The sequence below is a fragment of the Siphateles boraxobius genome, unplaced genomic scaffold (assembly GCF_051911475.1).
Source record: "Siphateles boraxobius isolate OS27281-9 unplaced genomic scaffold, OSU_SipBor_1 54, whole genome shotgun sequence".
NCBI classification, from domain to species: domain Eukaryota; kingdom Metazoa; phylum Chordata; class Actinopteri; order Cypriniformes; family Leuciscidae; genus Siphateles; species Siphateles boraxobius.
The window spans coordinates 3,122,334-3,139,643 of NW_027509180.1; the positions used below are offsets into that span (position 1 = coordinate 3,122,334).

Here is a 17,310-nt window from a genome sequence, read left to right on the forward strand (position 1 = left end):
ACACCGTAAGAGCTAGAACAGATGAATTAACATTATTGGAATCTGTAAATAATTCACGTTCATATAAATGAAACAAAAACCAGTTGTCAATATAGCAAAATTACTAAATCAATACTAACATTTATCAAAAACGCCTTAAATTGCTCAAATTAAACAAACATATATAAAACAATCATAAAGACAAGATATGCTATGTAGCATTACACAAGTGCATAAATATACATGATGTATACCTTGTACTCCTTCCCAACCAGGTGCTAAAACAACAGATGCAAAACAAATACTACTAAAATAAAAACAAACAGCGACTAGATGCCTAAATTAACTTTAAAGTTGCCTTAATAATATAATTCACATCCGTGAATCCGTGACCGCATGGTTCCGTGTCTCCGTCTATCAGCAGTCTCTGTGTATGCGCGCTTCCTGTGCGCGAGCGATCTGTTCGCATTTCCGGCAAGCCACCTTTCAAAATCAAGGTCTCTATAGGTTAAATAACTAAGAGTGCAAAGAAAATCTTCAAAAATATAATAAATAATATTAAGAATATTAAACTAATATTAAGAAATATAGAATAACGATATCAGAATAATATATTAATTACTGCATATATTATTCAAATAACTGAGGGTTATTTACAGTAATTTACTTTTCCTAATTGAATATTCTGCTCATCACCATTGTTGAGATGCATAGACTGAATCTTGAAGTCTGTGAGTGCCTATAAGAAAGACTTTTTTTTAGAAACAACTTTTGAGAAATCCTTTTTATTATAGCTAAAATTCTGGATATTTAGGCAGATTCACAGTTATGCTGTAACCAAAAACATAAATCAAAATCATAAAGTTCAAATGATGATTGTCATAATATAACCAATATATTATATATTTTCATAATTTTCTTTGTTCATCTGGCAGTTATAACTCAGATAAAGCTGCCAAACAAAATCTAAAGTTAATAATATAAGGATCAAGAGCCCAACTAAAGCAACCAATGATCGCCATAACGGTGGCTTACAATTTGTGATTTTCTCCTTCAGTGATTCTTCAGGTGTCTTCAATAATGCTCAATCATCACTCAATTAATCACTTAATTATCTCATTAACTTCAACACTCTTGAGTGTGGACTCATATACACTCCCAGGAGTGTTAATTTAACACTGGAGTTTTTGCTGTGTACAAAGAGCCGTAGTTAACTGACAAGCTGAGCCATATCGCATTAATTATCGCTGGTGATACGTCCGCGATATTGATGCGATATGGCTCAGCTTGTCAGTGAACTACGGCTCTTTGTAGTAAATGCCGCTCCATCTGAAAGCAGGTGAAGGCGATTTACTACTAATCAAGGAACCGGCTTTACTGACGAGATGCGCATAACAATATCGTGCGATGTATCGCCCAGCCCTACTCATATTTTAACACTTTAACAATATTGAGTCTGGAGCCAAATAATCTCCCATGAGAGTTCATTTAACACAGGAGTTTTTGCTGTGTGAGTTCATGGGTGGAATAAAAATATGGCAGGAATTTTACTTTCCGACCCTGAATTTGACACCTCTGCCAAGTAATGACGTCACAACGCCCAAGCCATATTGACTTGAAAGAGCAATTTCAGGTTACTGTAACATTTCAAAGTTATGGACCTAGTCTGACAATACAGTTAGAAGAGTTATCACATTGTGGGATGTTACAATTTGGGAGTGATTTACTAGTGTTTTGATTATTTTGACTTTTTTACTGTAGTATTTTGAAGTTATTGACCCATGAAGGGACCATAACTGTCACAGAAGGACCGGTGGCATGTTGTTATAGTAATCACCTGGGAATTAGGTTCGACCTGACATTTTTGTCAAAATTGAGTTATTCACATATTCTTATTCTGTGACAGCTTATTATGTGATGGTTTCTTTAAAAGTTGTGTACAATTATAATAGAATTAAACACTCACAAAAGAACACTGAAAAACTGTGATGACTTTATTTCAGTGTATTGTACAAGTCCAAAGTCTCCAGAAAACTCTGTGAACAGTGAACACATTATAACAATTATAGAATGGGAATGAAAGTAGTGAAGAGAAAACTATAACCGCATAAACAAAAACAAATATTAAAGAAAAACAAGAGTCTCAACAATTACATTATTATAAAATCTAAAATAACACATCATTTTATGTTTTCATATTGTTAAAATATAATTATGTGTTTTAGCTAAACCTCAATAGTAATACTACATTAAGGGGCAAAGTTGATATAATTCATGTTACTGTTTTTGTCTTCATGATCGTATAGCGTTACATGACGCAACATGACACTTCTGAACCCAGAAGAGATAAACTGGGTTCTGGACCAAGTGTGAATCCAGTCCCCAGGAATTTGACCTCCACCCCATTAGGACTAATAGATGCACCCGTGTCAACTCCAAGTCCCACTTTCACAGTGACTGGACCGGCTTTGGCTGATGCACTGCCGACTTCAGCTCGAGCTATTGCTGAGGCTCCAACCACATTGGCGTCAGCCCTAGCTGAGGCGTTGGGCCCTTTGGCTTCTGCCTCAAATACACTGAATTCAGCACGAGCTCGTCCAACTCCTGCTTCTGCAAACGCTCCGGCCTTGGGGATTCTCTTCCCTGGTTTGTCTTCAAAAGCTACCGCATATGTTCCAGTTCCAGCATAGGTGCCTTCTGCACTGGCATCTGCTGGTCTGTCATATGTGTCAATTATGTTTATGGTGTTGAGATTAACATCAACTGATGCAAGGCTGATGCGAGGCTGATCCAAGACATTAAATTCCATGGTTTCCGTTCTAAATAAAACAAATTAGCATCAGTGCAGTGCAACTGGACAAACATTTAAAACTAACAAACAAGGGAATTAACCTCACAGCTGCTTTCTTATTTATTTTAATGTTAGAACATCATGAAGATGAAAAAATATTTTTACTGAACCTTGAAAGCTGTTAGTTCTGTGGTTGGTGTGATTTAGTCTAGGATTTGTTTCGCCTACATAATTTTCTAAACAAAGTGGCTCTAATTGTTCAAAAGGCCTATTAAAATAAAAGCAAATGTGATATTCTGCATCTTCATAATCTGTTATGAGATATGCGATTGCTATTTGTGTAGAGATTGTATCTAGGGTCAGCATATACAGATAGATACATTAGACACTTTATCTGTATTCATAGTAAATGCTTATTTACCATTTCATACCAGCATCCAGAAAGACCACAATTGACTTCCCCATAGACTTCTAATTACCCATTCATTGCTTCGTCCAATCCGTTGCTCATCTACTTGGCATTCATTGTTATCATCCATTTGTGTAGTTGTTTGATTATTGCGTAATATCATACAGGTGTAAATTCCTTTTTAATTGACCATTAAATTGTTTAATTAGGGTTTATACACGCTAGGATCCATGACAGAGTTGAAAATAAATCTTCTCATTACTACTACTAAGAAAATGTAATCTGTAGCCACATTAGACCAGCGGTTTGGAGATTGGATGGATGGATGATTCAGCTGTGGGCGCCATCTTCTGGCCAGACACGGCAATTCATTTGAATAATAATAGCCGTTGTGTGTAATTTGGATGTACACTTATTATTGTAGTGTATTGTGGGATTGAATAAGTTCACTCGATAAAATCCACTATGATTTCAGACACCAGTACAAATGGCTGTCCCCTCAAATATTGCCCTGTTTAAGGGCATATGGGACGATTTCGGACACGGCCAAGAACTACAACTGACTTCAGACACAGTCTTAGATGAAATCAACTGAAGAGAAAAGAAGACATTAAATCTGTGAAGATCTCAGCAGAGGAGGAATAAACAACTCCACAAACAGCATTACCAGCTTCACTTTCTACTAACCAGTGGCTGTATTCACAAAACATTTAATCTTTCCACATCTTTTCTCCTAAATAGCAGTAAAAGTGTTTAAGAGTTTTCTCTTGTATGACAGAAATAAAGTAAAACTGTTAATCATAAGTGCATTAATGTGTAATGGCTGGAAAGTCAGTTGTAGTTCTTGTGTTTCTCTATTTTCTAATGAGAAAAAAAATCTAACACTAACTCTATCTAATGGTCAATAATCTCTTAATTATCTCATTAACTTCAACACTGCTTCAGTGTTCATTTTAACACCCTGTATGTACACTAAAGCCTGGTTCACACGGCAGGATAATTAGGCAGATTTTAGCCCCGATTCACCCCTTCCGACAATCTTAAGGATAGATAAAACTGTTAGACCCGCGATTTTTTATCGCCGTGTGTGGGGTCTCTCAGGTTTGGAAAATCGGCCGACAATTTTAAAATCGTCCCGTGTGAACCAGGTTTTAGGGATGTTAATTTAACACTGGGGATTTTGCTGTGTATTGAAAACATAATAAAGTAAAGTTTAATACTCAGCTGCCGTTTTTTAACGGTACATTACAACATTCACTAGTCCCACACAACACACTCTCAATGAGTGCTTGATAATTACAACATTTACCAAAGTTAGATACACAAAATACACTATAACTTTTTTTGTGTAGTTTATTTAAATGTAAACTCTACATTTTAGTAGGCCTATTATTTTGTTGATGTTGGCAAAATATTAAACTATTAAAATAGAGTTACCTTCATGTGCACTGCTGCTTAATTCTCCGTTTTCAGTTGTGGCAAGTCTGAAAAGCTCAATAGGTCTTTGGTGGTGTCGCTGGAGCTGTGCTTCAGTCCTTAAAGTGCAGCTTCTGTCAAAGTACATTTATACCCCAAAAACTGACTAAAACACATCCAAAAGGAATGAAGACGTGCCCATATCTCCTCACCCTCCAATCACAGTTGAGAGCTGTGTGATTCCCATAAAAATTCCCCCATTCGGTTTTAAATAGATATGAGTCACAACAATCAATAAGTGTTTGAGTGAAGTTCTGGCGCCTCCTTAAGACTGAGAATCTTCAAGCAGTAAACCGTCATGTAAAGTACAGTTTTTTATTAATAGAATTGATCACAGATTTAACTAATCATTTCACAGCCTAGTGAGCTGCTTCACTCCCTTGTGACGGCCACAGGGCCTCTGGTATTTGTGTGTGTGTCTCTGTCTGTGTTTTGTTGCAGGGTGAACTTCCTGGTGGAGTGGAGCTGAGGCCATCAGGCAGATCAGAGGCAGCTGGCCACTGTCTCTAGATTGCATAAAACCCGGCCCTTCCTGATTGTTGCACTCTTGACTGCTTGCTTTTTCCTGGTCCCTTCTTTGCTGTGTTTTGTTTGTTTAGTTAAACTGGCATTATGTTTTGCCAGCCACATTTGTTAAGCTTTAAAAAATGATTCGTTATATTCGTTAAATTAAATTGCGTTTTGTTAATAAACATCCTTTCCCCGTAATCCCTTGAGCTTGGTTTCCTCTATTTGTTGTGGCCTTTTAGCCGGGCCATAATTAAATAATGTTCCAAGAATGTTGTTCTAAGAATGTTTTCTCCCAAGATTATGAGAACATAAAAAACAAAAAAAAAAACTTAATATTTTATTTTACTGTGAAAAAGCCTGGTAAAGTCTACTAGTGTACAAAGTGTTATTTCCTCAGGCAATCGTAAAAGTCAAGTGGGCTTAAATCCAGGAGAGAAGACCACAGAGAAAGAGTAAGTAAAGAGTTTGAATTTAAGTTTAAGCGCGCACACGTTATATCGGAGCGAGAGCATTAGACACTTTCTCTTGGATTAAAGGAATAATTACTTAAAAATTTAAATTCTGTCATCATTTAGTCAAGTTGTTTCAAACCTGTATAAGACCCCATTGACTTCCATATAGGAAAAAATGTATACATTGGAAGTCAATGGAAATTACACAAAAACAGGTAATATTCCTCCCTTCAGATTAATTTGAACATCTTTTTCATTTTTTATTATACAGAAGAAGAAAAAAATTGCAACGGAAAGTTCTCAGCTGGAAGTCAACATTTGAAGTGGATCAAAACCTTTCATCAAGGTTATACATGGATTTTGAACAATACCCGTTCCTGTCTTAGAACAACTTTGATGAACTTTTTTGATCCACTTTAAATTTTGACTATACTGTACATAGATAAGCATAAAAATGTCTCTGTTACTTTGACTTTGACAAGTACTGTACTTACTGTGATGAACACACAGGTCTAGGGACATGATTGTGTAGTTTTTTCCAGCTGTGTGCATCTCTATAATGTGTCTTTAAGTCCCGTGAATACATGTACACACTTGTATAATTTCTTCTTTTGAAGTTGCTGAACTACTACTGTGAATGATTACTCAATGTCTTCAGTACATTTAAATGTAAAGATATGACTGAAAGGTGACAATCTATCAAACAAATAAAATAAAGTTTCTGTACAAAACTGTTTGCACTTATTTCTATCATAATTCCACAATTTCACAAAACATCACGTTTTTAAAAATGTAAACGTGGCAATCCCATCAGAGAAATGTAGCACGGGAAGCAGACAAAAAAGCCAACTGGTACATCAAAATCAAACTATCATATAATTTTATCCTGTTATGACACGTCTGAGGGTCTTTCCCTTAATGTTTTCCAGTCAATTAAATAAAGGACTGATGAAGGTGACATGAATCCCCTTCACACTAAATGCGTCTTTATAGCACGCATGGTGTTTATCGTGCAATGTATACGCCAAAATGAGTTTTTACGTGCATATGATACGCATGGGTAGGATTAGGGTAGGTTTAGTAGTGATAGAGTGATAGGGTACGTGCATATGATACGCATGGGTAGGTTTAGGGTAGGTTTAGTAGTGATAGGGTACGTGCATATGATACGCATGGGTAGGTTTAGGGTAGGTTTAGTAGTGATAGGGTACGTGCATATGATACGCATGGGTAGGTTTAGGGTAGGTTTAGTAGTGATAGGGTACGTGCATATGATACGCATGGGTAGGTTTAGGGTAGGTTTAGTAGTGATAGGGTACGTGCATATGATACGTATGGGTAGGTTTAGGGTAGGTTTAGTAGTGGTAGGGTACGTGCATATGATACGCATGGGTAGGTTTAGGGTAGGTTTAGTAGTGATAGGGTACGTGCATATGATACGCATGGGTAGGTTTAGGGTAGGTTTAGTAGTGATAGGGTACGTGCATATGATACGCATGGGTAGGTTTAGGGTAGGTTTAGTAGTGATAGGGTACGTGCATATGATACGCATGGGTAGGTTTAGGGTAGGTTTAGTAGTGATAGGGTAGGTGCATATGATACGCATGGGTAGGTTTAGGGTAGGTTTAGTAGTGGTAGGGTACGTGCATATGATACGCATGGGTAGGTTTAGGGTAGGTTTAGTAGTGGTAGGGTACGTGCATATGATACGCATGGGTAGGTTTAGGGTAGGTTTAGTAGTGATAGGGTACGTGCATATGATACGCATGGGTAGGTTTAGGGTAGGTTTAGTAGTGATAGGGTACGTGCATATGATACGCATGGGTAGGTTGAGGGTAGGTTTAGTAGTGGTAGGGTACGTGCATATGATACGCATGGGTAGGTTTAGGGTAGGTTTAGTAGTGGTAGGGTACGTGCATATGATACGCATGGGTAGGATTAGGGTAGGTTTAGTAGTGATAGGGTACGTGCATATGATACGCATGGGTAGGTTTAGGGTAGGTTTAGTAGTGGTAGGGTACGTGCATATGATACGCATGGGTAGGTTTAGGGTAGGTTTAGTAGTGATAGGGTACGTCCATATGATACGCATGGGTAGGATTAGGGTAGGTTTAGTAGTGATAGGGTACGTGCATATGATACGCATGGGTAGGTTTAGGGTAGGTTTAGTAGTGGTAGGGTACGTGCATATGATACGCATGGGTAGGTTTAGGGTAGGTTTAGTAGTGATAGGGTACGTGCATATGATACGCATGGGTAGGTTTAGGGTAGGTTTAGTAGTGATAGGGTACGTGCATATGATACGCATGGGTAGGTTTAGGGTAGGTTTAGTAGTGATAGGGTACGTGCATATGATACGCATGGGTAGGTTTAGGGAAGGTTTAGTAGTGGTAGGGTACGTGCATATGATACGCATGGGTAGGTTTAGGGTAGGTTTAGTAGTGGTAGGGTACGTGCATATGATACGTATGGGTAGGTTTAGGGTAGGTTTAGTAGCGGTAGGGTACGTGCATATGATACGCATGGGTAGGTTTAGGGTAGGTTTAGTAGTGGTAGGGTACGTGCATATGATACGTATGGGTAGGTTTAGGGTAGGTTTAGTAGCGGTAGGGTTCCTGCATATGATACGCATGGGTAGGTTTAGGGTAGGTTTAGTAGTGGTAGGGTACGTGCATATGATACGCATGGGTAGGTTTAGGGTAGGTTTAGTAGTGGTAGGGTACGTGCATATGATACGCATGGGTAGGTTTAGGGTAGGTTTAGTAGTGGTAGGGTACGTGCATATGATACGCATGGGTAGGTTTAGGGTAGGTTTAGTAGTGGTGGGGTACGTGCATATGATACGCATGGGTAGGATTAGGGTAGGTTTAGTAGTGGTAGGGTACGTGCATATGATACGCATGGGTAGGTTTAGGGTAGGTTTAGTAGTGGTGGGGTACGTGCATATGATACGCATGGGTAGGTTTAGGGTAGGTTTAGTAGTGGTAGGGTACGTGCATATGATACGCATGGGTAGGATTAGGGTAGGTTTAGTAGTGGTAGGGTACGTGCATATGATACGCATGGGTAGGTTTAGGGTAGGTTTAGTAGTGGTGGGGTACGTGCATATGATACGCATGGGTAGGTTTAGGGTAGGTTTAGTAGTGGTAGGGTACGTGCATATGATACGCATGGGTAGGATTAGTCGTGTGGGGTGCGTGTGTATTACACGCAATTAATGGCGTATCATATGCACGCAAAAACTGCGTATCATATGCACGCAAAAACTGCGCATCATATGCACGTGAAAATTCATTTTCGCGTATAAATTACACGATAATACCCAATGCGTGCTATAGAGACGCATTTAAAAGGACAAAAAGTTAATCACACTTTCTATCAGTCAATATCTTACTCCGACGATGAGAATCATACTTAATACTATATATATTGATCCGTGTAGGTTTTTGAAACAGTAAAATTGACAACAACAATTTTTTTTACTGTAACGTAGTTGGTGGATTTGTCTTTCTGTTGAGTGTTCTCCCCCGATAAAAATCTTATTCCAATGCTTGATCTAAAAAATTTTAACAAATATATTTTCTTTGGCAGTTATCAGTGTTCGAAGAGGTTATGTAAACATACTTCTATACTTCCTACGCCTATAACTTTACTGTGTACAAACAGAATCGCAATTCTGATAGAAAATTTTTTATATATATTTTTTTTTTTTTCAAAAAATGTGCTGATAATAAAAAAAGTGTTTTGAAACAAACAAAAAAAGTGAATAAAATGAGATCAGTTGCAGACTGCAAACAGCATATGTGAAAGCACACTAGCGAGTGCTGGTCCTGCGCCGTATACACACTGCACACGGAGTATGTATGAAACAGGCGACAGATGTCTGCCCTCTGTTTCCAGTAAATCCCATGACTTTTAGGGAAAATACCTGTAGACGGTGTGGGCGGGAGAGTGGGAGGCAGGATTGTGACTGTGGAAAGGTTCTCCAATTATATTGCACAACAGAAGCTCAGAATGCAAAACTACAGCTCACTGCTTATGACAACATGTTGGTACCAGAACAACATGCATGTTCATGGCAGCACTTAATAGCGTGTTTCTGCGTTTTCATGTGGAAATACTTTTCTTTGTTTTTTTTTTTAAACCGTGCTTGTGTGGACAAGATTTTTTTTTTTAAAAGAGGAGGAAAAACTCGTTTATGCGTGGACTAGGTCCAAGATGAAATCAACTGCAGATAAAACTGAGGATTAAACAACTCCACAAACAGCATTACCAGCTTCACTTATTACTAACCGGACTCACTTTATTTCTGTCAGACGTCTACAGGAGATCTTATTGAGAATTAACACAGGTTTAGCCCACTAAACAACATGATGTCCAAAAGACGTCTTTTCAACGTCTTTGACACAAAAGTCGGACGTTGAAAAGACGTCCACTGAGGAGCACCTTGTTGATGATGACAAAATCAACACAAAGTGAGCATTTAATGTTGTGTTTAGACTTTTGTCTTTATATCTGGCATTTATAACCACTAATCTTGTGGAAATGCATTATTTGGACAGTACCATTAAAATGATCACTTATTTGAAGGTGGATTAGAAAAAGCATGTTTACACAATGTTTTGAGCATGTGTATCAAGTAGTGACAGACAGACATCAAGATTTTGCATATGATTCTCAACAACGGTGACAACCAAAACAAAAAAGCTTGGGAATCAATCTCCTGTAGACGTCTGACAGAAATAAAGTGAGTTAGTATCACTACTAAACCTACCCTAATCCTACCCATGCGTATCATATGCACGTACCCTACCACTACTAAACCTACCCTAATCCTACCCATGCGTATCATATGCACGTAAAAACTCATTTTGGCGTATACATTGCACGATAAACACCATGCGTGCTATAAAGACGCATTTAGTGTGAAGGGGATTCATGTCACCTTCATCAGTCCTTTATTTAATTGACTGGAAAACATTAAGGGAAAGACCCTCAGACGTGTCATAACAGGATAAAATTATATGATAGTTTGATTTTGATTTACCAGTTGGCTTTTTTGTGTGCTTCCCGTGCTACATTTCTCTGATGGGATTGCCACGTTTACATTTTTAAAAACGTGATGTTTTGTGAAATTGTGGAATTATGATAGAAATAAGTGCAAACAGTTTTGTACAGAAACTTTATTTTATTTGTTTGATAGATTGTCACCTTTCAGTCATATCTTTACATTTAAATGTACTGAAGACATTGAGTAATCATTCACAGTAGTAGTTCAGCAACTTCAAAAGAAGAAATTATACAAGTGTGTACATGTATTCACGGGACTTAAAGACACATTATAGAGATGCACACAGCTGGAAAAAACTACACAATCATGTCCCTAGACCTGTGTGTTCATCACAGTAAGTACAGTACTTGTCAAAGTCAAAGTAACAGAGACATTTTTATGCTTATCTATGTACAGTATAGTCAAAATTTAAAGTGGATCAAAAAAGTTCATCAAAGTTGTTCTAAGACAGGAACGGGTATTGTTCAAAATCCATGTATAACCTTGATGAAAGGTTTTGATCCACTTCAAATGTTGACTTCCAGCTGAGAACTTTCCGTTGCAATTTTTTTCTTCTTCTGTATAATAAAAAATGAAAAAGATGTTCAAATTAATCTGAAGGGAGGAATATTACCTGTTTTTGTGTAATTTCCATTGACTTCCAATGTATACATTTTTTCCTATATGGAAGTCAATGGGGTCTTATACAGGTTTGAAACAACTTGACTAAATGATGACAGAATTTAAATTTTTAAGTGAATTATTCCTTTAATCCAAGAGAAAGTGTCTAATGCTCTCGCTCCGATATAACGTGTGCGCGTTTAAACTTAAATTCAAACTCTTTACTTACTCTTTCTCTGTGGTCTTCTCTCCTGGATTTAAGCCCACTTGACTTTTACGATTGCCTGAGGAAATAACACTTTGTACACTAGTAGACTTTACCAGGCTTTTTCACAGTAAAATAAAATATTACGTTTTTTTTTGTTTTTTATGTTCTCATAATCTTGGGAGAAAACATTCTTAGAACAACATTCTTGGAACATTATTTAATTATGGCCCGGCTAAAAGGCCACAACAAATAGAGGAAACCAAGCTCAAGGGATTACGGGGAAAGGATGTTTATTAACAAAACGCAATTTAATTTAACGAATATAACGAATCATTTTTTAAAGCTTAACAAATGTGGCTGGCAAAACATAATGCCAGTTTAACTAAACAAACAAAACACAGCAAAGAAGGGACCAGGAAAAAGCAAGCAGTCAAGAGTGCAACAATCAGGAAGGGCCGGGTTTTATGCAATCTAGAGACAGTGGCCAGCTGCCTCTGATCTGCCTGATGGCCTCAGCTCCACTCCACCAGGAAGTTCACCCTGCAACAAAACACAGACAGAGACACACACACAGATACCAGAGGCCCTGTGGCCGTCACAAGGGAGTGAAGCAGCTCACTAGGCTGTGAAATGATTAGTTAAATCTGTGATCAATTCTATTAATAAAAAACTGTACTTTACATGACGGTTTACTGCTTGAAGATTCTCAGTCTTAAGGAGGCGCCAGAACTTCACTCAAACACTTATTGATTGTTGTGACTCATATCTATTTAAAACCGAATGGGGGAATTTTTATGGGAATCACACAGCTCTCAACTGTGATTGGAGGGTGAGGAGATATGGGCACTTCTTCATTCCTTTAGGATGTGTTTTAGTCAGTTTTTGGGGTATAAATGTACTTTGACAGAAGCTGCACTTTAAGGACTGAAGCACAGCTCCAGCGACACCACCAAAGACCTATTGAGCTTTTCAGACTTGCCACAACTGAAAACGGAGAATTAAGCAGCAGTGCACATGAAGGTAACTCTATTTTAATAGTTTAATATTTTACCAACATCAACAAAATAATAGGCCTACTAAAATGTAGAGTTTACATTTAAATAAACTACACACAAAAAAAAGTTATAGTGTATTTTGTGTATCTAAGTTTGGTAAATGTTGTGTGTATAAATAGGGTGTCAATTATCAAGCACTCATTGAGAGTGTGTTGTGTGGGACTGGTGAATGTTGTAATGTACCGTTAAAAAACGGCAGCTGAGTATTAAACTTTACTTTATTATGTTTTCAATACACAGCAAAATCCCCAGTGTTAAATTAACATCCCTAAAACCTGGTTCACACGGGACGATTTTAAAATTGTCGGCCGATTTTCCAAACCTGAGAGACCCCACACACGGCGATAAAAAATCACGGGTCTAACAGTTTTATCTATCCTTAAGATTGTCGGAAGGGGTGAATCGGGGCTAAAATCTGCCTAATTATCCTGCCGTGTGAACCAGGCTTTAGTGTACATACAGGGTGTTAAAATGAACACTGAAGCAGTGTTGAAGTTAATGAGATAATTAAGAGATTATTGACCATTAGACAGAGTTAGTGTTAGATTTTTTTCTCATTAGAAAATAGAGAAACACAAGAACTACAACTGACTTTCCAGCCATTACACATTAATGCACTTATGATTAACAGTTTTACTTTTTTTCTGTCATATAAGAGAAAACTCTTAAACACTTTTACTGCTATTTAGGAGAAAAGATGTGGAAAGATTAAATGTTTTGTGAATACAGCCACTGGTTAGTAGAAAGTGAAGCTGGTAATGCTGTTTGTGGAGTTGTTTAATCCTCCTCTGCTGAGATCTTCACAGATTTAATGTCTTCTTTTCTCTTCAGTTGATTTCATCTAAGACTGTGTCTGAAGTCAGTTGTAGTTCTTGGCCGTGTCCGAAATCGTCCCATATGCCCTTAAACAGGGCAATATTTGAGGGGACAGCCATTTGTACTGGTGTCTGAAATCATAGTGGATGTTATCGAGTGAACTCATTCAATCCCACAATACACTGCAATAATAAGTGTACATCCAAATTACACACAACGGCTATTATTATTCAAATGAATTGCCGTGTCTGGCCAGAAGATGGCGCCCACAGCTGAATCATCCATCCATCCAATCTCCAAACCGCTGGTCTAATGTGGCTACAGATTACATTTTCTTAGTAGTAGTAATGAGAAGATTTATTTTCAACTCTGTCATGGATCCTAGCGTGTATAAACCCTAATTAAACAATTGAATGGTCAATTAAAAAGGAATTTACACCTGTATGATATTACGCAATAATCAAACAACTACACAAATGGATGATAACAATGAATGCCAAGTAGATGAGCAACGGATTGGACGAAGCAATGAATGGGTAATTAGAAGTCTATGGGGAAGTCAATTGTGGTCTTTCTGGATGCTGGTATGAAATGGTAAATAAGCATTTACTATGAATACAGATAAAGTGTCTAATGTATCTATCTGTATATGCTGACCCTAGATACAGTCTCTACACAAATAGCATTCGCATATCTCATAACAGATTATGACGATGCAGAATATCACATTTGCTTTTATTTTAATAGGCCTTTTGAACAATTAGAGCCACTTTGTTTAGAAAATTATGTAGGCGAAACAAATCCTAGACTAAATCACACCAACCACAGAACTAACAGCTTTCAAGGTTCAGTAAAAATATTTTTTCATCTTCATGATGTTCTAACATTAAAATAAATAAGAAAGCAGCTGTGAGGTTAATTCCCTTGTTTGTTAGTTTTAAATGTTTGTCCAGTTGCACTGCACTGATGCTAATTTGTTTTATTTAGAACGGAAACCATGGAATTTAATGTCTTGGATCAGCCTCGTATCAGCCTTGCATCAGTTGATGTTAATCTACTCAACACCATAAACATAATTGACACATATGACAGACCAGCAGATGCCAGTGCAGAAGGCACCTATGCTGGAACTGGAACATATGCGGTAGCTTTTGAAGACAAACCAGGGAAGAGAATCCCCAAGGCTGGAGCGTTTGCAGAAGCAGGAGTTGGACGAGCTCGTGCTGAATTCAGTGTATTTGAGGCAGAAGCCAAAGGGCCCAACGCCTCAGCTAGGGCTGACGCCAATGTGGTTGGAGCCTCAGCAATAGCTCGAGCTGAAGTCGGCAGTGCATCAGCCAAAGCCGGTCCAGTCACTGTGAAAGTGGGACTTGGAGTTGACACGGGTGCATCTATTAGTCCTAATGGGGTGGAGGTCAAATTCCTGGGGACTGGATTCACACTTGGTCCAGAACCCAGTTTATCTCTTCTGGGTTCAGAAGTGTCATGTTGCGTCATGTAACGCTATACGATCATGAAAACAAAAACAGTAACATGAATTATATCAACTTTGCCCCTTAATGTAGTATTACTATTGAGGTTTAGCTAAAACACATAATTACATTTTAACAATATGAAAACATAAAATTATGTGTTATTTTAGATTTTATAATAATGTAATTGTTGAGACTCTTGTTTTTCTTTAATATTTGTTTTTGTTTATGCGGTTATAGTTTTCTCTTCACTACTTTCATTCCCATTCTATAATTGTTATAATGTGTTCACTGTTCACAGAGTTTTCTGGAGACTTTGGACTTGTACAATACACTGAAATAAAGTCATCACAGTTTTTCAGTGTTCTTTTGTGAGTGTTTAATTCTATTATAATTGTACACAACTTTTAAAGAAACCATCACATAATAAGCTGTCACAGAATAAGAATATGTGAATAACTCAATTTTGACAAAAATGTCAGGTCGAACTTAATTCCCAGGTGATTACTATAACAACATGTGACATAACAACATCTGTGACAGTTATGGTCCCTTCATGGGTCAATAACTTCAAAATACTACAGTAAAAAAGTCAAAATAATCAAAACACTAGTAAATCACTCCCAAATTGTGACACCCCACAATGTGATAACTCTTCTTACTGTATTGTCAGACTGGGTCCATAACTTTGAAATGTTACAGTAACCTGAAATTGCTCTTTCAAGTCAATATGGCTTGGGCGTTGTGACGTCATTACTTGGCGTGGCGGCCATGTTGATGGCCTCGCGAATGTGAACATACAGCAAGTCGAACGAGAAGAAGCAGCAGAGTTGTGAGAAAGAAAAGAAAAAAGATGTTAAAATCCCTAAAAGGATGTGGAATTTACCAGGATACGTTAAATAGGGAAGCCAGGGACCGGTATGTGGACAAAATCGGCACTTTTAACGGTTTGGATCCATATGAAATTTCCAACAAAGAGCCGGCAAACAGTGGGAACACAGTAATCCGGACAAAGGTAAGCTGAGCTCCACCTGCTAGTTTAGTAACCGTTAGTGCTAACAATCATTCACACATGTACTTTTAACTATGTGTTTCAAAAGTGTAGTTAGTAGCTGTCAACCCTCCCGTTTTTTCCAGGTTTCTCACGTATTTGAGCTCTTTTCCCGCTGTCTTCCCGTTTTAGTATTTTCCTGTAAAATATCCCGTATTTCAGACCCGTCGCCAGACCTCAGTCTTAAGGGGGGCATATGAAATGTATGGGGGGGGGCACAATTATTATTAGCCTACAGTATGTATATTTATAATAATCAACTCTAGTCGAGCAGCACGTAATCATCACGTTAAATATATAACCTACAGCAATATGACCAGGTAGCCTAGCCTACACCACATTACACAGAAGCAATGTTACGAATATCCATAAAACACTTGACTATACAATATATTAGATAAACTAGAAGCATCTCTCAAACATTGCATTTTAAAGCAGTCAACAGAGGGATATGCATTGGCATGACACACACACACACATACATACACACGCACGCACGCACGCACGCAAATACACTCGCATAGATACTTTGAGTGGAGGCAGTCCTCTGTCCAGTCCCAGTACAGCGGGAGGAAGCGTTTCTCCGAGCAGAACCTCCTCATCACAGTATTATTCCACTCGGAAGGAACTGAAGCGAGTAAGCCGGCGAAAACTCGTTTTGAAACCGCTTTCAAAAACGCGCGGTAACTGTTGAGCGGCTTAGTTGTATGTCACGTACGTAGCCTAACGTTCTTTTGTAAGGCCGTGATAGGCTGTTGCAGTGTAGATTCGCATCAATCAAACTAAATCACACCATTGTTTCTTTATATTTTTAAGATATAAATTACAAAGAATGCAACATTAATGCAACACAAAATTAGCAACTATGATAATATTAAAATTGAATTAAAATTAAATTATCTGTGCCTCAAGTGGGGGGGCACAAGCATTTTTGGGGGCGGGCCCGGCCCCCTATGGCCAGCCCATAGCGACGGGTCTGCCGTATTTTCTCTTATATCTCTCACCCTTCAATCGGACCTGTCAGTCTCTGTACTGTTGTCCTGTTGCTACCCCCTTGCCCTAAGCATTGTTTGCTTACTAACTTAAGTTTTTTTGCTTAAAACAGCTACTAACTACACTTTTGAAACACATAGTTAAAAGTACATTACATGTGTGAATGGTTGTTAGCACTAACTAGCAGCTAGGTGGAGCGCAGCTTATCTTTGTCCGGATTACTGTGTTCCCACTGTTTGCCGGTGTTGTGCCGAATTCTGACCCCCGCCAAATTATTACCCCCCTAGTATTGGTAGGTTTAGGATTAGTTGTGGGGGAGGGGTTAGGATTAGGCAATCAGGTACTGACTTCAACGAGGGGCGTAATAATTTGGCAGGGGGTCGAAATTAGGCACAACACCGGCTCTTTTTTGGAAATTTCATATGGA

The 17,310-nt window shown here is 38.2% G+C and overlaps 1 protein-coding gene across 1 annotated transcript in view; it reads left to right on the plus strand.

Annotated features, from left to right (window-relative positions):
• Nucleotides 1-17,310, plus strand: part of LOC143714367 (uncharacterized) — a 288,790-nt gene that overhangs the window by 190,680 nt on the left and 80,800 nt on the right. The window lies entirely within an intron of this gene.